Genomic DNA, 22,629 nt, shown 5'->3' on the forward strand with positions numbered 1-22,629 from the left:
TCATGCCCGGGTCGAGAGATATGAAGTCTCCGACAAGTTCTATAGTTGTAAGATGGAGGAAAATAGTTCTGTCAGTGAGCACATACTCAAAATGTCTGGGTTGCACAACCGCTTGTCCTAGCTGGACATTAACCTCCCATATGAGGCGGCCATTGACAGAATCCTTCAGTCGCTCCCACCTAGCTACAAGAGCTTTGTGATGAACTACAATATGCAGGGGATGGTGAAAACTATTCCTAAAGTATTTTCAATGCTGAAATCAGCGGAGGTGGAAATCAAAAAGGAACATCAAGTGTTGATGGTCAATAAAACCACTAGTTTCAAGAAAGGCAAGGGTAAGAAGAAGTTCAAGAAGGACGACAAGGGAGTTGCCGCGCCCGGTAAACCAGTTGCCGGGAAGAAGCCAAAGAATGGACCCAAACCTGAGACTGAGTGCTTTTATTGCAAGGGAAAGGGACACTGGAAGCGGAACTACCCCAAATACTGAGTGGACAAGAAGGCCGGCAACACTAAAGGTATATGTGATATACATGTAATTGATGTGTACCTTACCAGTACTCGTAGTAGCTCCTGGGTATTTGATACCGGTGTGGTTGATCATATTTGTAACTCAAAGCAGGAGCTGCGGAATAAGCGAAGACTGGCGAAGGACGAGGTGACGATGCGCGTCGGGAATGGTTCCAAGGTCGATGTGATCACCGTCAACATGCTACCTCTACATTTACTTACGGGGTTAGTTTTAAACCTCAATAATTGTTATTTAGTGCCAGCTTTGAGCATGAACATTGTATCTGGACCTCGTTTAATACGATATGTCTACTCATTTAAATCTGAGAATAATGGTTGTTCTATTTATATGAGAGATATGTTTTATGGTCATGCCCCGCTGGTCAATGGTTTATTCTTGATGAATCTCGAACGTGAAGTTACACATATTCATAGTGTGAATACCAAAATATGTAAGGTTGATAACGATAGTCCCACATACTTGTGGCACTGCCGCCTTGGTCACATTGGTGTCAAGCGCATGAAGAAGCTCCATGCTGATGGACTTTTAGAGTCTCTCGATTATGAATCATTTGACACATGCGAACCATGCCTCATGGGCAAAATGACCAAGACCCCGTTCTCCGGAACAATGGAGCGAGCAACCAACTTATTGGAAATCATACATACTGATGTGTGCGGTCCAATGAGCGTTGAGGCTCGCGGAGGCTATCGTTATGTTCTCACTCTCACTGATGACTTAAGTAGATATGGGCATGTCTACTTGATGAAACACAAGTCTGAGACCTTTGAAAAGTTCAAGGAATTTCAGAATGAGGTGGAGAATCAACCTGACCGAAAAATAAAGTTCTTACGATCAGATCGTGGAGGAGAATATTTAAGTCACGAATTTGGTACGCACTTAAGGAAATGTGGAATCGTTTCACAACTCACGCCGCCTGGAACACCTCAGCGTAACGGTGTGTCTGAGCATCGTAATCGCACTCTATTGGATATGGTGCGATCTATGATGTCACTCACCGATTTACCGCTATCATTTTGGGGATACGCTCTAGAGACAGCTACATTCACTTTAAATAGGGCACCGTATGAATTATGGTTTGGGAAGAAACCTAAGCTGTCGTTTCTAAAAGTTTGGGGATGCGATGCTTATGTCAAGAAACTTCAACCTGAAAAGCTTGAACCCAAGTCAGAAAAATGCGTCTTCATAGGATACCCTAAGGAAACCATTGGGTATACCTTCTACCTTAGATCCGAAGGCAAGATCTTTGTTTCCAAGAACGGGTCCTTTCTGGAGAAAGAGTTTCTCTCGAAAGAAGTAAGTGGGAGGAAAGTAGAACTCGATGAAGTACTACCTCTTGAACCGGAAAGTACTGTAGCTCAGGAAGATGTTCCTATGGTGCCTACACCGACTGGAGAGGAAATTAATGATGATGATCAAGGTACTTCGGATCAAGTTGCTACTGAACTTTGTAGGTCCACAAGGACACATTCCACACCAGAGTGGTATGGCAACCTTGTCCCAGAAATCATGTTGTTGGACAACGGTGAACCTTCGAACTATGAAGAAGCGATGGCGAACCCAGATTCCAACAAATGGCTTGAAGCCATGCAATCCGAGATAGGATCCATGTACGAAAACAAAGTATGGACTTTGACAGACTTGCCCGATGATCGGCGAGCGATAGAAAATAAATGGATCTTTAAGAAGAAGACGAACGCGGATGGTAATGTTACCATCTATAAAGCTCGACTTGTCGCTAAGGGTTATCGGCAAATTCAAGGGGTTGACTACAATGAGACTTTCTCTCCCGTAGCGAAGCTGAAGTCCGTCCGAATCATGTTAGTAATTGCCGCATACTATGATTATGAGATATGGCAAATGGACATCAAAACGGCATTCCTTAATGGCTATCTTAAGGAAGAATTGTATATGATGCAGCCGGAAGGTTTTGTCGATCATGAGAATGCTAACAAGGTATGCAAGCTCCAGCGATCCATTTATGGGCTGGTGCAAGCATCTCGGAGTTGGAACATTCGCTTTGATGAGATGATCAAAGCGTTTGGGTTTATGCAGACTTATGGAGAAGCATGCGTTTACAAGAAAGTGAGTGGGAGCTCTGTAGCATTTCTCATATTATATGTGGATGACATACTTTTGATGGGAAATGATATAGAACTTTTGGACAGCATTAAGGCCTACTTGAACAAGTGTTTTTCAATGAAGGACCTTGGAGAAGCAGCTTACATATTAGTCATCAAGATCTATAGAGATAGATCGAGACGCCTCATAGGTCTTTCACAAAGCACATACCTTGATAAGATATTGAAGAAGTTCAATATGGATCAGTCCAAGAAGGGGTTCTTGCCTGTGTTGCAAGGTGTGAAATTGAGCTCGGCTCAATGTCCGACCACGGCAGAAGATAGAGAAAAGATGAGTGTCGTCCCCTATGCCTCAGCCATAGGGTCTATCATGTATGCCATGCTGTGTACCAGACCTGATGTAAACCTTGCTGTAAGTTTGGTAGGAAGGTACCAAAGTAATCCCGGCATGGAACACTGGACAACGGTCAAGAATATCCTGAAGTACCTGAAAAGGACAAAGGACATGTTTCTCGTTTATGGAGGTGACGAAGAGCTCGTCGTAAAGGGTTACGTCGACGCTAGCTTCGACACAGATCTGGATGACTCTAAGTCACAAACCAGATATGTGTATATTTTGAATGGTGGGGCAGTAAGCTGGTGCAGTTGCAAGCAGAGCGTCATGGCAAGATCTACATGTGAAGCGGAGTACATGGTAGCCTCGGAGGCAGCGCATGAAGCAATCAGGATGAAGGAGTTCATCACCGACCTAGGAGTCATACCCAATGCATCGGGGCCGATCACTCTCTTCTGTGACAACACTGGAGCTCTTGCCCTTGCCAAGGAGCCCAGGTTTCACAAGAAGACCAGGCACATCATGCATCGCTTCAACTCCATTCGTGAAAATGTTCAAGATGGAGACATAGATATTTGCAAAGTGCATACGGATCTGAATGTCGCAGATCCGTTGACTAAACCTCTTCCGCGAGCAAAACATGATCAACACCAGAACTCTATGGGTGTTCGATTCATCACAATGTAACTAGATTATTGACTCTAGTGCAAGTGGGAGACTATTGGAAATATGCCCTAGAGGCAATAATAAAAGGATTATTATTATATTTCCTTGTTCATGATAATTGTCTATTATTCATGCTATAATTGTGTTATCCGGAAATCGTAATACATGTGTGAATACATAGACCACAACATGTCCCTAGTAAGCCTCTAGTTGACTAGCTCGTTGATCAACTGATAGTCATGGTTTCCTGACTATGGATATTGGATGTCATTGATAACGGGGTCACATCATTAGGAGAATGATGTGATGGACAAGACCCAATCCTAAGCATAGCACAAGATCGTGTAGTTCGTTTGCTAGAGCTTTTCCAATGTCAAGTATCATTTCCTTAGACCATGAGATCGAGTAACTCCCCGATACCGTAGGAGTGCTTTGGGTGTACCAAACGTCACAACGTAACTGGGTGACTATAAAGGTATACTGCGGGTATCCCCGAAAGTATCTGTTGGGTTGACACAGATCGAGAGTGGGATTTGTCACTCCGTATGACGGAGAGGTATCTCTGGGCCCACTCGGTAATGCATCATCATAATGAGCTCAATGTGACCAAGTGTTTGGTCACGGGATCATGCATTACGGTACGAGTAAAGTGACTTGCCGGTAACGAGATTGAACGAGGTATTGTGATACCGACGATCGAATCTCGGGCAAGTAACGTACCGATTGACAAAGGGAATTGTATACGGGATTACTTGAATCCTCGACATCGTGGTTCATCCGATGAGATCATCGAGGAGCATGTGGGATCCAACATGGGTGTCCAGATCCCGCTGTTGGTTATTGACCGGAGAGTCATCTCGGTCATGTCTGCATGTCTCCCGGACCCGTAGGGTCTACACACTTAAGGTTCGGTGACGCTAGGGTTGTAGAGATATTAGTATGCGGTAACCCGAAAGTTGGTTGGATTCCTGGATGAGATCCCGCACATCACGAGGAATTCCGGAATGGTCCGTAGGTAAAGAATTGTATATAGGAAGTCCAGTTTCGGCCATCGGGAAAGTTTCGGGGGTCACCGGTATTGTACCGGGACCACCTGAAGGGTCCCGGGGGTCCACGAGGTGGGGCCACCTATCCCGGAGGGCCCCATGGGCTGAAGTGGGGAAGGGAACTAGCCCCTGGTGGGCTAGTGCGCCCCCCTTGGGCCTCCCCCTACTCCTAGGGTTGGAAACCCTAGGGGTGGGGGCGCCCCACTTGGCTTGGGGGGCAAGCCACCCCCTTGGCCGCCGCCCCCCTTGAGATCCAATCTCTAGGGGGGGCGGCGCCCCCCCAGGGCCCTTATATAAAGAGGGGGGAGGCAGGGCTGCGCACCCCTGCTCCTGGCGCCTCCCTCTCCCTCCGCACCACCTCTCCCTCTCGCTGAGCTTGGCGAAGCCCTGCCGAGATCACCGCTAGTTCCACCACCACGCCGTTGTGCTGCTGGATCTCCATCAACCTCTCCCTTCCCCTTGCTGGATCAAGAAGGAGGAGACGCCTTCCCAACCGTACGTGTGTTGAACGCGGAGGTGCCGTCCGTTCGGCGCTAGGATCTCCGGTGATTTGGATCACGACGAGTACGACTCCCTCAACCCCGTTCTCTTGAACGCTTCCGCTCGCGATCTACAAGGGTATGTAGATGCACTCCTCTCTCTCGTTGCTAGATGACTCCATAGATTGATCTTGGTGAAGCGTAGAAATTTTTTATTTTCTGCAACATTCCCCAACACATATCGGGTCACCGGAAGGGGTTCTAGGCAACCCCGGCAATGGTATGGGCTTAATGGGCCAAGGGAGAGACATACCAGCCCACAAGGGGCTGGTACGCCCCTCCACCAGGCCGGCAGCCCTAGGGAAGAAAAGGGGGGAGGGCAAGTCCCTTCTTCCTTCCCCTCCTCAAGGGAGAAAAGAAAGGGGGGGGGGTGCCACCTCCCCCTTCCTTCCCCTGGCACCTATACAAGGAAGGGGGGATAGAACCAATGCAGGAGCCCAAGTGGGATTCGGCCCCACTTGGGGCGCCCCTTGGTCTTTCCCCTCTCCCTCCCACCTATTTAGAAACATTACAACCGAGCACTAATCCAGCCCTCTCAGACCATTAGCATTTTCAACCCTCGGATCTACTGTTCTGTATGCTCTTGGCCGTTGGATGCACCTTCAGGGCTGCTGGGAGCGCTACACGGAGTGGCCGCTGCTCCAATAGTAAGATCAGCGATCCATTGTTATTTGGGCGAGCTCAGCCAATTCCAATCTCCGTAGCTTCTCACGAGAATAAAAAACGGCAGGGCAAAGCGGTGGGTACGACTGTGCGCATGCCTAGTCTGTATGATCTTGCGGGGGCGAGCCCAAGGCGCGGTAGGGATACCAACGAACCGTCTCTGTCGATTGAAATCCCGTACCCGGTGATTGAGGAAGAAAATCAATGTTGCCAGACTTTAATGGTGGGTGATTGCAGGTTATTTGCCATGTCCATCTGTGCTCTTTCTTAATCCATGCGTGTCCATATAGTTTTCCTCCACCCCATTCTTCCTTCTCTACCCTTTCGTCGCTTCATCTTCTTCGCTCCTTCCTTACCCAGTTCTTTCTCCCTCAAATCTGAAACTCATCTTTATTGATCTTGTTGTTTCTACTCTCTGGATGCAAATGCTCTGACTTGTGCTGGATTCGAGCTCATCTTCCCTGATGGATCTGTGGAGAGGCAACGACCATGGTGGGCGTGAGGACGCAGCGGCAGTGGTGGTGGAGACTTGCCCAGTGGAGTTGACGAGAGGCGAGGACAAGGCTGGGGCTTAGGCGATGGCAGCGACGGATGCTTTGGCGCGAGGAGCTTCTTCACTACCCTTGTCGCCATCTCACAGCAGGTCCGATCAATTTCGACCTCCATCTTGTGCAGATCCATCCATATCGAAATGGCATCATCATGTTGTTCCTGATTGCCTGTGAGGGTGTGTCTGCTCATATGTTATAATTGATGGTACAAGGTGTCTTGTCCAGGATTGCTGTCAATGTTTCACATTCTAGAGCAGACGCATGATGAATTAAAATTATCTACCTGCTCTTGGTAATTTATTTATATATCTATCAAGAGACTATCATTAATTCATTATTTTCTATCGGGGTAGAAAATTGTCATTGTTACTGCATCCAAATGTTTGATATGTCTTCTCTGATTGCTTCAAAAAGAAAAAGGGATTAACAATGGATATAGATGACTGTTTCACATCCGAAAATTCATGGCCTGTAAAGTCAAACTTACACCTTCCTCTCTACTGCTTTCAAATTAGATCTACAGGTTAATACTAATTGAGGTAATTTAGGTCTGCTAGCAACAGGTGAAATCCTTTGAGGTGCACAGGAGCTACCCTTTTGCTATTCTGTTGCATTTATTTTTGTTCCATGGTGTTACTAGATTCCAATCATGCAATCATTTAGGTTACAAAAGGAAAATCTTAGTGTGCCAGTGAACATGAAGAAGAATTCACGTGTTGCTTTAAGGTGTTATTAATATTTTGTCCTCCAAAATAGCTTCTGAACTAACCTAGGTACACATGCAAATTCCATGAAAATGTACTAACCGATTACCGCCATTATAAATTAATCTTTAGGAGGACAGGGAGCATTGGTTTGGTTTGATTATTTATTTTGTTATAGAGCATGCATGTAATATGCAATGCGGTATTGAAGATTGTATGGTTGCTCCTTAGGAAGCAGATACACATATGATATTGCCATTATTTTTTGTGAACAAACTTGTTGATAGTGTAATTGCCTATGATTCAGATTTCGCACCATTTGGCTGCTCTACAGTAAGTGCACTGGTACAGCTGTTTTCCCTGTTCTCAACATGTTCTGATACCCCCCCCCCCCCCCCGCCCCCCTCCTTCAATTACTTATTCTATCATTTTTATGTATTATGTTGTGTGTGCCTAAGATGATGAATTACAGAATGTTCTTTTTTCAAAAGGTCCATGAAGCTTTCAGTGTGATGTTTTTTCTAGCTTTGCAGTTTAGAACCTTCTTTTCAAGCTATACGAAGTAGCATGGACGATTTCAGGTAATCAAGCACCTGAGGTACAATGATTTCAGGTAATACGGAGTAGCTTTATAAGTGACTCCAAGTTATGCGATGATAAATGTGACATGAAAAATAATGTACTCAATACAACATAACCTTTATTACAATACTGACATACTTCTTTTCTGTCACATTTAAAGTCACATACCTTCCAAGTCTGTAGCATTGCACGAAGAAGGGTTGTTGATATGAAGTAGCTTGTGACTGGTTATGTTGGATTGAAATGCGTTATTATTTTTCTGTCACATTTACAATAACATAACTTCAAGTCTGTAGCATTGCCTCTTTGAATTTGTATAAAAGAAGTAAAAAATTAATTTTGTGTTTTCTCATGTGATGGAATATGAAATAAAGTAGTGCAATCATAACAAATGAACGAAATAAAGCAGCACTATCACAACAAGTGACCGCCCATCACATGTATGAGGATGGACCAAATTAGATCAAAAAATTACATATATATATATATATATATATATATATATATATATATATATATATATATATATATATATATATATATAGGAGAAGGATTTTCTATCATAGCTTGCTGTAGACATAGCTATCAGCACTCGTGATTCGTACTAGCTGCTTGGTCTGGTTCTCATTCGAGCTTATTTGGTGAATTATTGGATGCGTGGTGGCGGGCCACTACTGACCGCTTTTTGCATGGTGGGCTGACAAAAGTCTGCTTGGCGTGGTCCTGGTCAGTGTGTTGCTCTGGATGGCCATCACATGCATGCATACAATGAGGTTCCATTGGGTGACTAAGCTCTTGTGCCGGTTCCTATATGTACGGCAGTCCGTTATGTCCTGTTTTATCGCATGTGATGCCGGTCGGCGAGACAGTGCAGGTTCGGTTCATCAACGCAACGGATCCATATGGAGCTATGAGTCAAACCTACGGGAGCCTGTGTTGAACCTGCACACATATATACTATATTTCCTGACTCAGTGTTTAGCATCGGTCTTTGACACGTCGTCCAGCACATCCATCCGTGTACCGTATGTGTCATATACTTCGTTTTGGTCATATCGGTTTTGAAAACAATATGAAATGAGTTCTGCTTCTATACATGTCCTACGCATCCACGTAGCAGTCCATCGGATCCCCTCGGTTCCTTGCTTTCATTGCACCGGTTCTTCGGATTTGCATCATGCGGATCCTTTCGATTCCTTGCTTCCGTTGCATCGGTTCTTTGGTTTGCACCATTCGGGTCGCTTCGGTTCCTTGCTTCCATTGCATCGGTTCTTCGGGTTTGCACCGTTCGGATCCCCTTGGTTCCTTGCTTCCGTTGCACCAGTTCTTCGGATTTGCACCATTCGGATCCCCTCGGTTCCTTGCTTCAGTTGCACCGGTTCTTCGGGTTTGCATCCTTCGGATCCCCTCGGTTCTGTTCTTCCATTGCACCGGTTCTTTGGGTTTGCATCCTTCGGATCCCCTCGGTTCCGTGCGTCCGTTGCACCGGTTCTTCGGGTTTGCATCCTTCGGATCCCTCGGTTCCTTGCTTCCGTTGCACCGGTTCTTCGGGTTTGCATCCTTCGGATCCCCTCGGTTCCTTGCTTCCGTTGCACCGGTTCTTCGGTTTGCACCATTCGGAGCCCCTCGGTTCCTTGTTTCCATTGCACCGGTTCTTCGGTTTGCACCATTCGGAGCCCCTCGGTTCTTTGCTTCAGTTTCATCAGTTCTTTGGGCTTTTTTCCGACCGTAGATAGAGTAGGCTTCGTGTGTGGGCGACATTGCTTCTGACGGTGACAGCAACGACGCATCCAAAAATAATGCCTCAATGACGGATCAGATGTTCGGCCTCGACGACGTTGACGTATGATCCCCGGTCGACTCACCATAGCGGCAAAGGCCTTGCCGACGGCGGGTTTCTAGAACATAAACCAAAACTCTAGCACATGCACTTACTTGCTGCTCCTCCGCCAAGGCTACAGAGATTAATTAGCACATCCAGGAGATAAAATAACACTAGCACGTGCACACGTACTAAACAAGAGCAAACGAACAGTTAGAAGAAGAAGAATGTGCAGATGGCATGCTAGCACCAAAACGATCACGGGTCGTGCTAGCATGGTGGGGTCAAAAGGTGGGGTCGTGGGGGAAAGACGGATGGATGGTGAGAGAGAGAGAGGAGCTGTACGGGGTGACGAGAGGAGAAATAAAAAAAGGATCGTTGCCCGTGAGCTCGTGGTGGGGCACCACTTTGATGTATTTGTAATGAAATTCGTCATATTTATATTAAATCCGATGTGTTTATATAAAATCTGGCGTTGTTTATATGAAATCCGGATTTGTTTGAACGGATTTCATCCGGTTGGTTTGAATTGTTGTGAAAATGTATGTGGCTATGGTTGGATGACTGCCTTCTGCATCCATATCTGCGGACTGGTGCCCCCAGTCCATGGACAGATGCAGGAGGAAATTTATGGGTTGCCGTTGGGGATGCCTTAGAGCATCAACAGCCGGGCGCCCCAAACCCTCCTCAAACGCTCGGGCGACCCGCCCGGTCACTAGTCAGTCATAATTTTTTGACCTAGACGGACGCCTCAAATGGGCCTCAAACGCTCGGGCTGACCAGCACCCCTCGTATCCAGCCCAAATATGGAGCGGATATGGGGGCGTCCGGATGTGCTTGGGCACTACCGCCACGTAAGACCCGGCCCATGCTAACTTACCCGACCACACATATATCTGTCCCCATCTGCTCGCCGGAGCAAACCTAACCACTTCACTCCACTTCCCTCCACCCCCTCCGTCACCTGAGCTCACCTTCGGCGGGATTCGACCGTCCCCAGCATGGCAGGTAGCGGAGGCGGCTGATGCGGCGGCGCGGGCGGCCGCAGAGGAGGAAGCCATCTGCGCCCGCATTGTGAAGAAACGGCAGCGGAGGAACACGCGCGCCCCCTCGCCCGAGAGCAAAATCAGGCGGTCAATGCCATGGCAGGACTGCCATCGGAGGAGGACAGTGATGGCAAGGGCAACTCTGGCGACGAGTAGATCCGGCTCGATCCGTACTGTGTCTTCGACCAGTACTTAAGAACGACAAGGGCGCCGGGAAGGGCAATGGCAGCCGTGGATGATCTCCACCATAGCCAAACGTGCCAAAGTTTGGTAGTCCGATGGCATGTTTAGTCAGTAGTGATGGAGTAGCCGGACGATGTGTGTGCATCGACATAATTGCGTGAGTTTGTTTGGATTTGAGATATGATAATTGAGGTGTCCCGATGTGAATTACATTATTTGAGGGGTGCTCGGTCAGTACGCACGGACATGCCTGGGCGTGTCCGCGGTCGTTTGAGGGACCGAATTTGTCCGTCGCGGCTGTAGAAGATCTTGCGCTCCGTTTTTACTATTTGTCACCAGTGGGTGGAAGCGAAAAGCGTAGCCCCGAACAGCCGAACTGCTCTAGCATTGTGATCCACAATAGTGGCTTTGGCGGAGCTTTGGAACAAAGATAGGAAGAGGACTGATGGCCAAACAAACCATACCGTAATTCTTAGCTAGGAAAGCATTCTAAAAAAAAAATCTTAGCTAGGAAATCAACTTCACACGTACCGTGCTACTTAATCAAGGCAATTAGGTACGTACCAAAAAATGGTCGTACCCCGGCCGGACAGCAAGCTGGCGGTTTGAACTGACAAGACCCACCGAAAGAGGGGCATGCAATTTATGTTCAAAAAAAAAAGAGGGGCATGCAATTTTTCGACCTTCCATCACGTACGCACTATGTCAATCCTCAGCCTTGAATGAGCCTGAAAACAGCAGCATGGCGGGCGAGTTGGCCATTGTCGACCTCCTGCTGCTGTCTCTGGGCATAGTCTGGTCCTCCGCTCCAAATGTTTCATGGTGCGCCGAGTTCGACATGCCACCCTCCGCTCTAATTAGATGCATTAGCAGCTTATTTAACTGGCTGCCTGGCTCGCTAACCTGTACATCCTCTTAATTGGGCTCGTACGTGTACCCGCCATGCCATTGCCATCCACCCACACATTTTACAGGTGGGCTGCTCTGCCATGCCATTTTACAGGTGGGCTGCTCTACACAGTGGATGGAGGTAGTACTATAAAGAAGAAAGAATCTATACAGTGGAGTGGGAGCTGGGCATGAGATGAGGCCGGTCCTTGGTGCTTCAATGCCTCGACGTCGACGGCCAACCGCATTTTTCATTGCCGTCACCAGTGACACGCCACTGCTCAAGCTCTGACTCGGAACAGACTCGGATCCATCTCGCACAGCTCGTCCATCTCGTACTGCCACGTAGGTCAGCCGGTAGCTTCTTCGATCGCTGTATATATAATGCGTGGTTGGCCAGCCTGTATGCCCTCGATCAAGTGAGCCTGCAGTTTCGTACCATCATATATCCATTCCATCCTGTGCATAGGCCCGGCGTCCAGAGCGATATCAACGAAGATGGTGGTGGTCTCGCGGGTGGCCGGCGGGCTGGCGCGCGCCCTTCTCTTTGGCGTCTTCGGGGCGGCCGGCACGGTGGTCGGCGCCGCGTACGGCCTCCTGTCAGGCTTCGTCGACGAGGAGGACGGGTTCATGCAGGGGACGCTGCTCGGGGCGCTCGCCGGAGCGCTCATGTCCCTCGACCTCGCCCACTCCATATTGGCCATATGGTGCCGCCGCAACCACCACGACCACTGCTCCCCCTTGGATGCTTCCGCCGGGCGAATCAAGCGCACCGTCGGCGCCGTCTTCGGGCCGACGGCTCTCGCCGATCCGCACTACTGCGGAAGATGAGGCGATCGCGCCGAGCAACCGCCAAGATCGTCAAGCTTCGGCTTCTTTCCACCGGTGGCCATCACTGCCGCTGGTGGCACTGGCGGCACTGGCGGCTGCTGCCCCATCTCCTCCAGGAGTTCGAGGCCGGCGGCGAGCGCGAGGGGCGGCGGCTCCCGGCGTGCTCCCACGTCTTCCATCTCGAGTGCATCCGTAGCTGGCTCCTGCGCAAGCCGCACTGCCCCATGTGCCGTCACGCCGTCCACTTTTAGCTCTGTCCAGCGGCAAAGAGGTCAATTTGTGATTTCAGATGTTTTTGGCGATAGTTTCAAAAAAAAATGTTTTTGGCGATTTCAGTACGTGGTCACAGTCTGCGCTTTTACTTGGGAGCCGCCACGTGTTACGTGTTCATTGGTTGGCCACGTGTTACGTGTTCATTGGTTGGTCATAGCTACAAAGCTATTGACCGTTTCCCGTCAACTAGTGAAAAGTCTACCGCAACACCTAGTAGTACACCAAAATGCAATACATCTTTTTTTTTCCTATGGCAAACAACACCAGAGATGTGAATAGTAACTTTCGTCTTCCCAACTGTCTACTACAACATGTGGTCTGCCCGGCTTCCATGGTAGAGGGACGATGACAGCGTCGTACCTTCGGCTCGTTTCAGTGCTTGTAGCCGCTGTTAGGTGGTCTACAAACTTGATGTAATTTTTTACTTCTGTTGTTCTTTGTACTATATTGAGAGTTGATGAATAGATCGAATTTTTTTCCTGCAAAAAAAATAAAATAAAAGACAACACGAGAGATTTGAAAGGTAACTCTTGTGTTCTTCTGGATGAAAAACAAAGCAAAATTGTAACTTCGGAAATTAGAATAGTAACTTTTATATAGGACTTATTTTTATATATTTTTGCATAGAATACCATAGAAGTCATTTCTCCGCAAAAATTTACATGCGAGTATAACGGTAGACCATGTTCGTTACAAAAAGTTTCTGAACTATTTGAATTATTTTAATATTTTTTCAATGTGGGTGCGACTAGACCTAGGTTTTGTTGTGTATTTTCGTCTATGTTTCTCCTTAAAAATATTACATGTGCACTTCCATGTTATCTTTCATTTTCCAAGAAACCTTTTGATTGGATTAGTACATGCATGAAAATGTTGGACATCGTCATCGAAACCGCTTCCATTGAGATAAAATCAGTAAACTCATAAAAATTTATTAATAGATAGCAAACCCTTATAATATGCCCCAGCTTTCCTAGATTAGAAGGGATTCACGCATTTTGAGTTTTTACTTTGACAATACCCGTGAAAAGATCAATTTGACAAATACCTAAAAGAAAAAACAATTAGACAAAATATATATGAGTAACGTACCATCGAACGTAAACTGTTGAAAACTTATTTTGAGTGACAAATCAATGGCACAATATTTCACACAAAATCCACATGTCTGTGTTACTTTCACTAATAGTTGCACGTCAAATTGATGGCTATATGGTCCGTGAAGAAGAAGAGTACATACAAGCCCTCTGATTACGAAGAAGAAAGTACACAAGGAAAGTCTCTGCTGGCATCAATTCTCTGTACGTTTCTGGTTACGATCTCCGGAGAAATGGTTTTGCTGCTACTGTTGACCCCCATTAAAGCCTGAAACTGTGATTCCATCAAGTTGTCCCCGGCAACTAAAATAAAGCGGATTTTAAGAAAATTTGAAAAAATTAAAGCGTGCGCGTGCGCTGATTTTGACATGGCGCCCTCCGGAGGATCATGCGTGGCAGTGTATTTTTTTTTGCGGGGTAGTGTATGGTTTAATTAGACGTACATTCGTATAGGCCACGCGTAGAAGCATTCTACACACGCATGCCAATCAATCTATTTAGGCATCTCCAAAGTTGACCCTAAACTGAACACCGTATCCGTCCATGGCTGTCAGCCTAACACTTAGTTTGGATGAACATCGTGGTATCTCCTTTGTGCCGCATAAAGGACGTCATGTTTTTTTTTTTTTTGAGAAATCCAGATAAAAGACGGCATGTTACACGAGGATGCGTACAGCAAAGACAAGATAGGAAAAAACAAGGCAAATCTTTTGATTTTCAAACAGTGTTTTCTTGTTCTATTTTGGCAGGTTATTGATCTGTGGATACATATATGTGTGTGTGCGTGCGTAGACACAGAAGGGATGCAAATTGTTCCATTGGCATAGAGCATAATGATGTGTTTTCGGTTGAGTACGATCGACCATTACGTAGCAGCGTTAGGGCAGTTTGAATGAGTTTCACCCACCGAAAGACGGACAGCTTCGACCTCCGAACTCTTGTTTAAGCATGCATGTCGATTTCCTGGGGCAATGCTTGCGGTTTTGAATGAGTTGAGCCCACGGACGTGGTTCGAGAGCCTGAAAGTAGCATGCTGATGCCTGATGTCTCTCGTACGTGCTGTCCCTATACGTGCCTTGATTTTGACACTGCATCCTCCTCCCGCTCTAATCAGATTCATTCATCCATTCAGCAGCAGCTTGATCAGTTGTCCCAACCCATACCATTACTAGCTAGCTTAGCTTCCGAGTGGGTCTCTGCTCTGCCTTGCCTGCATCTGCATCGGTTGGTATGTATGGCGGCGTGTCGTTTCATGTCACCGCACGCGTACGTACATCCCTTGTCAATTCAGTTTAGCAGAATCTAGCTGCAGTGGAGTGCCGGCCCTCGGTGCTTCAATGTCTCACTAGTAGAAAAAAGGCCTACAGACCCGGTTGGTGAGGACCTTTAGTCCCGGTTCATGAACCGGGACTAAAGGGTCGGTACTAATGCCCTGACCCTTTAGTCCCGGTTCAATCCAGAACCGGGACAGATGGGCCTCCACGTGGCCTGTCCGCTGAGCCCAGGACCAATAGGCATCCACGCGTCAGCATTTCTGTGGCTGGGGTTTTTGTTTTTTTTGAAGGGGGGGGGGGTTAATTTAGGTGTTTCATATATTGTGCTATAGCTAGCAAATTAATAGAGAGAAGTGTCCTCTCTTTTATCCGTGCTTGGTCGACGCTACGTACCATACATACGTATAGAGAGGACTAGCTAGACACGCTAGCTAGCTACTAAGCCAACAGAAGATCGTCATGAACATATATGCATACAAAGAGAAGTGATATCGACCACCTCTCCTTCTCCGAGAGATTGGTCGAACAACAAGTTCTCGTATATCTATCCGACACTACCGGCTACATATATACAATAATTATCTTTTACAAATATATAATCTCCTAAAATACGGACGCGTGGTCCACGTAGTATTCTCCGTCTTCAGCGATCACGTGGTCAAGAAAGAATGCCGCCAATTCCTCTTGAATTGCTCGCATGCGATCTGGTGCTAGGAGTTCATCCCGCATCCGAAACATCTAATTTTAAGAAGGGGGTCAATACATACATATATATATATATATATATATATATATATATATATATATATATATATATATATATATATATATATATATATATATATATATATGAATGAATGAAACTCAACACAAATGATGGTAATAAAATAAAATTGTGAATATTGTTATTTACGCACTTCATATTGTTTGTCGGAGTAGCCCCGCTCACAAGTCGTGTGGCGGATGGACTCGCAAATGTAGTATCCACAGAAATCATTCCCTTGTTCCTGCCACAACCACTTTACAAGAAATAGAGGTCAATCAAACTGATAATTAGCAAGCATGCTAAATGGTATTGATGAAACTAGCGCTTGAATCACTAGGAGATGCCTGGAATATGCTACTATATAGTACTTACTTTTGGGTGCCTAAATTGCAGCTTCTTCGGTAGTCCCGGAGCTTTTTTGGTGAATTTTCTCCAAGCCCTGCCATACAAAGAAAACAATTACTTGATATCAGAAATGAACAAAGTTGCTGATATGGTGGATAATGATCGATTTAACTTACTTCTCGAGCATTTCAGTCATGTCCGCATACTCCTTGGGATCTTTTCGCTTGGAGTCTAAGACAGTTACTACTCCCTTCTCAAGCTTAATCTCTAGGAGAATATAGTGGTAGCTGCGCACACATGCATAACTCATCAATATTACATTACTATAACCTGGACTAATAAGGAAACCGAATATGCCACAAGACAGTAACACTCACTTGAAGTTGTAAGGAAAGAGTATTATATCTTTGTGTTCATTTATTTCCAACGATCGTAGCAAGTTGGCCTCGGTTTCTTGGGCACGATATTGAACCTCAGTTGCATCTATGAGATACGTGTTAATGAACCCAATAGCTCCCACTTGTCTTTTCTTCAATTCGGCGTTCTTCAATCTGCATAATATAGTGAGGATAATTATAAATACATGCAAATGAAAGGGCTGAGTTATATAGAGAGACTTAATAACGGAAGTAGTAGTACTTACAGACAGTAGGAGGTGACAGTAGGAGGCCAATTGATTGAAAAACTGATAGAACTCCTCAAATGGAATAGGCAACAGTTCAATTCCAAGGAGGTCATGCTCCTTTTTAACTCTCACATACAAAGTACTCCTCCCCTCAGACTCTTTGCAGGTTTTCATGTACCAATCATGCAATCTTTGCATCATCGTTGATAGAGAATTTTCATCTTTGACGAGAGGCTTCCCGTACTCGTATCTTTGTATCTGCACCTCCAAGATATCATAATGTACATCGTCGGGCAGGTAATCTGCAGGATTGCCATAACCGGGCACCATCCTCGGATCGACAACGTCGCTAGCAGGCACCTTGAGCGGGGGGCACGATTGCTTCGCTTGTTCGCCGAGCTGGGCAATTTGTTTCCCAGCTCGTCGTTCTTTCATCCTTTGATCACTTTTAGTACTTCCCGACCTCTCTGCTTCGGCAAATGCCTTTCCAATAATGCGCTCATAGTTGCCTTTCGGCGGAGACTTGGGTGGTTTTGTCAGGGCAGCCAGAGTGCGCTTCGCTTTCACCGGATCTACCTTCTCCTCCGGAGGTGGATGTCTCTTTGCTTTCAACCCTTGAAACCAGTCATCCACTTCGGTCTGCGCGATCTTCGCGTTTTCCTCCTCGCTCCTCTCGTACGGTAACTTCTCTGGAGTCTTCAGAGAAGGACCGAATCTGTATCTCCTCCCGCCTTTGGCTGTACTGCTAGACGCCGGCAGAGTAGACGGAGCGGATGTCTTCTTTTCCTTGCTTACGAGGCGGAGGAGAAGGACTGCGACGCGCCGGAGCAGCCGGAGCGGCGGCGGGTCTCTTCCGCCCTTGCTGACAAGGCGGAGAAGGAGGAGGCTGGCTGCTCGGGCGCGCCGGCGCAGGCGGAGAAGGAGGCGGAGTGCCGCCACGCGTCGGAGAAGGAGCCGGCCGAGTGCCCTGATCGTCACTCGCCGGAGGAGGAGGCGGTGGAGGAGGCGGAGTGCCCTGACTCGCCGGAGGAGGAGGAGGAGGCGGAGGCGTCCAGTTCGGAAGGTTGATGAGAGCCTTCCGCCATAGGCATGGAGTCTTCAAAGCAGAACCCAGCCGATACTCCCCTTCACCGGTAGGGTGGTCAAGCCAGAGGTCCTCAAATCCCTCCGTTATTTCATCGACCATTACCTTAGCATATCCTTCTGGAATCGGCCGGCAGTGAAAAGTTGAGTCGGGTTTAGTAGGATAAACAGAGCCAACAGCCGCCTTGACCTTCAAATTGCTCCATTGCGCCATAAGGTGGCAATTTTCAGCATCCGTGATAGCATCCACGGGATAGCTGGCAGGATCCGTCAAGGCATGCTCTAGCTGAAGCAGCTCGGTGGAAGCCACGCTGCTTCTCCGCTGAGATGGCGGGGTAGCTTCGGGGGAAGCTTCGGCAGGTCGTTTGCTGCGATCTGCTTCTCGTTCCTCTAGCCCCATTACCTTTCGTGCAGCGCCTGCAGTTGGCTCTGCTCCAGTTTCTTCCTCCTCTCCTGGGTTTGTAACCCCCTGCGTCCGGAAATCCAACCTTCCACGAAACGGAGCCCTGGCGTGCCTCGTGTCCGTCCAGGGTGCTCAGGATTGCCGAGGGCCATTGTGAGCTCGTCCTTCTCCCTGTCTGGAATGAACGTCCCTTGCTGCGCTGCTTCGATATATTGCTGAAGCCTCTTGACTGGTATGTCCAATTGTTCGTTCCGTACAAATGCACTTCCCTGTTATAGGGTCCAAGGATCCGCCGGCCCCAAAGAACCAAGTCCGGCAACGTTCTGGCCAGTTCATTGTCTCTGGTTCGATCCCTTTATCAAGCAGATCATTCTCAGCCTTGGCCCACTTAGGCCGGGCTACGAGGTAGCCACCTGACCCCGTGCGATGGTGAAGCTTCTTCTTCTCAGCATTTCTCTTGTTTGTCACCGACATTTTTTTACTCTTTTCCGATGTCTTGTGGGCCACAAATGCGGGCCAGTCATCTCTGATCTTCTCATATTTGCCAATGAATTCTGGTGTCTCATTTTTTCGACATACCTATTGAGGTCTTTCTTCCAATTCCTGAATAGGTCTGCCATCTTCCTCAGAGCAAAAGACTTGATTAATGGCTCTATAACTGGCTTCTCCGGATCATCCTCCGGCGGTAGGGTGAAATTTGACTTCAGCTCAGTCCAAAGATTATTTTTCTGCATCTCATGGACATAAGACACCTCAGGGTCTTCGTTCTTAGGCTTATACCATTGCTGGATGCTGATCGGGATCTTGTCCCTAACCAGAACCCCGCACTGAGCAACAAATGCCTTCTTTGTCCGGTAGGGTTCAATCGGTTGGCCGTCGCGCGCGATTTGTATGATCTCAAACTTTTCATCCGAGCTCAACTTTTTCTTCGGGCCTCGTCTCTTTACCGAAGTTGTGCTCGATCCGGAGGGCTAGAAAAAAGAACAAAGACGAGAGTTAATTAATATGTGTACATACCAAAACAATGAATGCATCAATTAGCTAGTCAGCACAGGCTTAACTAATATATATACCTGGCCGGACTCGGTTTGGTGATCACCGGAGCCGTCCTCACGGTCTACTTCTTCACCCTCTCCTTCTTGCACCGGCATTGGGTCATCGGAGCCATGTAAATCATAGCCAGCTGCTTCTTCACCCTCTCCTTCCAGACCATCGTTGTCGTTGAGAAACATCAACGAGGAGACGACATCACTTCCTTGTGCGATTATGTCCCTCGACAACGCTTCTTGTGCTTCGTCTCGGGGGGTGTCCATAGTTTCTACAAATATTTACAACATGGCAATTATTATTCAAACATGACAGATATGGATATATTAGTGGCAAACGTAGAACTAGCTAGCTAATCACAATAAGAAATCATATTAGTGGCCTCGACGCTGCTTCTCTAGGGTTTGGGGTGGCCTCGACAGCGCTTCAAGGGTTAGGGGGTGGCCTCGAGAATGCTTCAAGCTAGGAGGGGGTAATATCGACCCCCCCACGTGTTGAAGCTATCGGGAGGGGGTCGGTGTTGAACACTACATCTATGTCCCACAAGTGACGTGGGCATCGACGCCTGCGGTAGGGTAGAGGGTCGTGGATCGCCGAGCGGTCGAGGGTCAAGGGGTCGAGGATCGCCGTGGGGTCGGGAGGTTGCCTAGTGTCAAAGGATTCAACAAAACCATGTCTTCATCATTAGGCGAAAGTAACAGGTGCATGATGGTACGAAGCTCTCCAAAGTTATTTTGGAACGGAGTCCCAGATAGGATAATTCGCTTTTTGGTACAAAGTTCAGCAAGAACCTTCCGAATATCGTTATTTGGAAGGCCTTTGCTGAAATTCGTACAAAAAGGCAAATTATCCTATCCGGGACTCCATTCCAGAATAACTTCGGAGGACTTCGTACCATCATGCCATGGTTACTTCCGGCTAATGATGAAGCCATGGATTTCTTCAATACTTTGACACTATAGGAACCCTCTCGACCCCTCGGCGATCCTCGACCCCTTGAACCCTCGACGACCCTGGAACCCTCGACCCCTAGACGATCCTGGAACCCTCGATCCCTCGACCCTAGAACCCTCGACCCGGGATAATATCGACAACGCTTCAAGGGGGTAATACCGACAACGACGAGATACATACACGGGAGAAATTAATGTTATCGGGGAGGGGGTATATCGACCCCCCCCCACGTATTGAAGTTATCGGGAGGGGGTATATGGACCCCCCCTCATGTTGAAGTTATCGGGAGGGGTATATCGACGATGACAGAGGAGAAGATCGAAGAAAAAAAGAAGAAAAAAAAGAGGAGAAGAAGAAAGGAATAGAGAAGAAGAAGAAAAAATAGAATATTTTCTATTTTTTCTTCTTCTCCTCTATTTCTTTCTTCTTCTCCTCTTCTTTTTCTTCTTTTTTCCTCTTCTTATTTATTTCTCCTCTTCTCCCTCTCCTCTTCTTCTCCTTTCTTCCTCTTCTTATTTTCCTTTTTCCTCTCCTTCTTTTTCTTCTTCTTCCTTCTTTCTAGCTAGATATATAAAACTTTTCTAAAATGTAACTTTTGCATATATAAAACTTTTTTCTTCTTCTTCCTTTCTTCCTTCTCTTCCTTCGTCCTAAATATATAAAACTTTTCTAAAAATGAAACTAACCTAAAATTAATGTACTAAATCAGAGAACAATTGAAAACACCATGCATATTACAATTGAAAAAATACATACATTCATACAAAAAAATATATAAAACAAGCATATATATATGAAAAGAAATGATAAAGGAGGGCGCCGGCGGCCGGACCAAGCTGCGGCGAGGATGGCGGGGTCAGGGCAGAGGCGCGGATGACGGCGAGGGCGGGCCGGGGCGGCGCGCGTCAGGGCAGGGGCAACGGCGACGGTGGTGGGCCGGGGCGGAGCGCGTCGGGGCAGGGGCGGGCAGGGGCGGCGCGCGTCGGGGCAGGGGCGCAGGCGACGGCGAGGGCGCGGGCGACGGCGAGGGCGCGGCGACGGCGACGACGGGCACGGGCGAGGCGACGGCGACGGCGGGGGCGACGGGCGGCGTCAGGGCAGCCTGGCGGCGTCGATGTGCTCGGCGTCATCGGGGGGAAACTGGCGACGGAAATCTGAAATTTCCCAAGTGTTTTCTTATATAGCAAGGGCATTCGTCCCGGTTCGTGCCACGACTCGGGACTAATGCCCTCCTTTAGTCCCGGTTGGTGCCACCAACCGGGACCAAAGGCCAATTTTCAGCAGCCCAAAGGGCGGGAAGCGGTGGCCTTTGGTCCCGGCTGGTGGCACCAACCGGGACTAAAGGGGGGCATTAGTCCCGGGTAGTGGCACCAACCGGGACTAATGCACCCCTTTAGTCCCGGTAGGTGCCACCAACCGGGACCAAAGGCCTGTGCTGCCTCGAACCTAATATTTAGTCCCACCTCGCTAGTTGAGAGGGAGGCGCACCTGTTTATAAGGTGCGGTGCGTCTTCCCTCTCGAGCTCCTCTCTTAAGCAGGCTTTCGGGCCTAACCCTGCAATCTGTGCCTGTGGGCCTATTGGGCCTCCTGCGGGCCTGAATCCTGGCCCATGGTAGGGTTTCTAGTCGTATTCAGGCCGTGGGGGCCCAGTAGGTGGCACTTTTTTTCCAGTTTTTTGTTTTGTTTTCTGCATTATTTATTTTCTTTTGTTTTTTTCTTTATTTTTTTAATTCTTTTTGCTTTTAGTTTTAGAAAAATTATAAACTCTCTGTTAGTGCCATTAGTTTTCAAATTTGAAAACACTTATTTTGTTTTCTTTGTTGCTTTATTCATTTTATTTTGTTTCTACTTACAACAAAATACTTATTGTTGCTATTTTTATTTTTTTTCCAGTTTTTTTTGTTTTGTTTTCTACATTATTCATTTTCTTTTGTTTTTTGCTTTATTTTTTAATTCTTTTTGCTTTTAGTTTTAGAAAAATTATAAACTTTCTGTTAGTGCCATTAGTTTTCAAATTTGAAAACACTTTTTTTGTTTTCTTTGTTGCTTTATTCATTTTATTTTGTTTCTACTTACAATAAAATACTTATTGTTGCTATTTTTATTTTTTTTCCAGTTTTTTTGTTTTGTTTTCTGCATTAATTATTTTCTTTTGGTTTTTTGCTTTATTTTTTAATTCTTTTTGCTTTTAGGTCAGCAAAATTATAAACTTTCTATTTGTGCCATTAGTTTTCTTTGAAATTTGTGTGAATCACAAGTTTGTGAGCTCAACAAGGCGTGTAGAGGGACGGGCTTA

At 47.0% G+C, this 22,629-nt stretch overlaps 1 pseudogene; it reads left to right on the forward strand.

Annotated features, from left to right (window-relative positions):
- Positions 1–12,058: 12,058 nt before the first annotated feature.
- Positions 12,059–13,202, forward strand: LOC123040459 (NEP1-interacting protein 2-like; annotated as a pseudogene).
- Positions 13,203–22,629: the final 9,427 nt, after the last annotated feature.

Source organism: Triticum aestivum, chromosome 2B (assembly GCF_018294505.1).
Source record: "Triticum aestivum cultivar Chinese Spring chromosome 2B, IWGSC CS RefSeq v2.1, whole genome shotgun sequence".
In the NCBI taxonomy this organism is placed as follows: Eukaryota; Viridiplantae; Streptophyta; class Magnoliopsida; order Poales; family Poaceae; genus Triticum; species Triticum aestivum.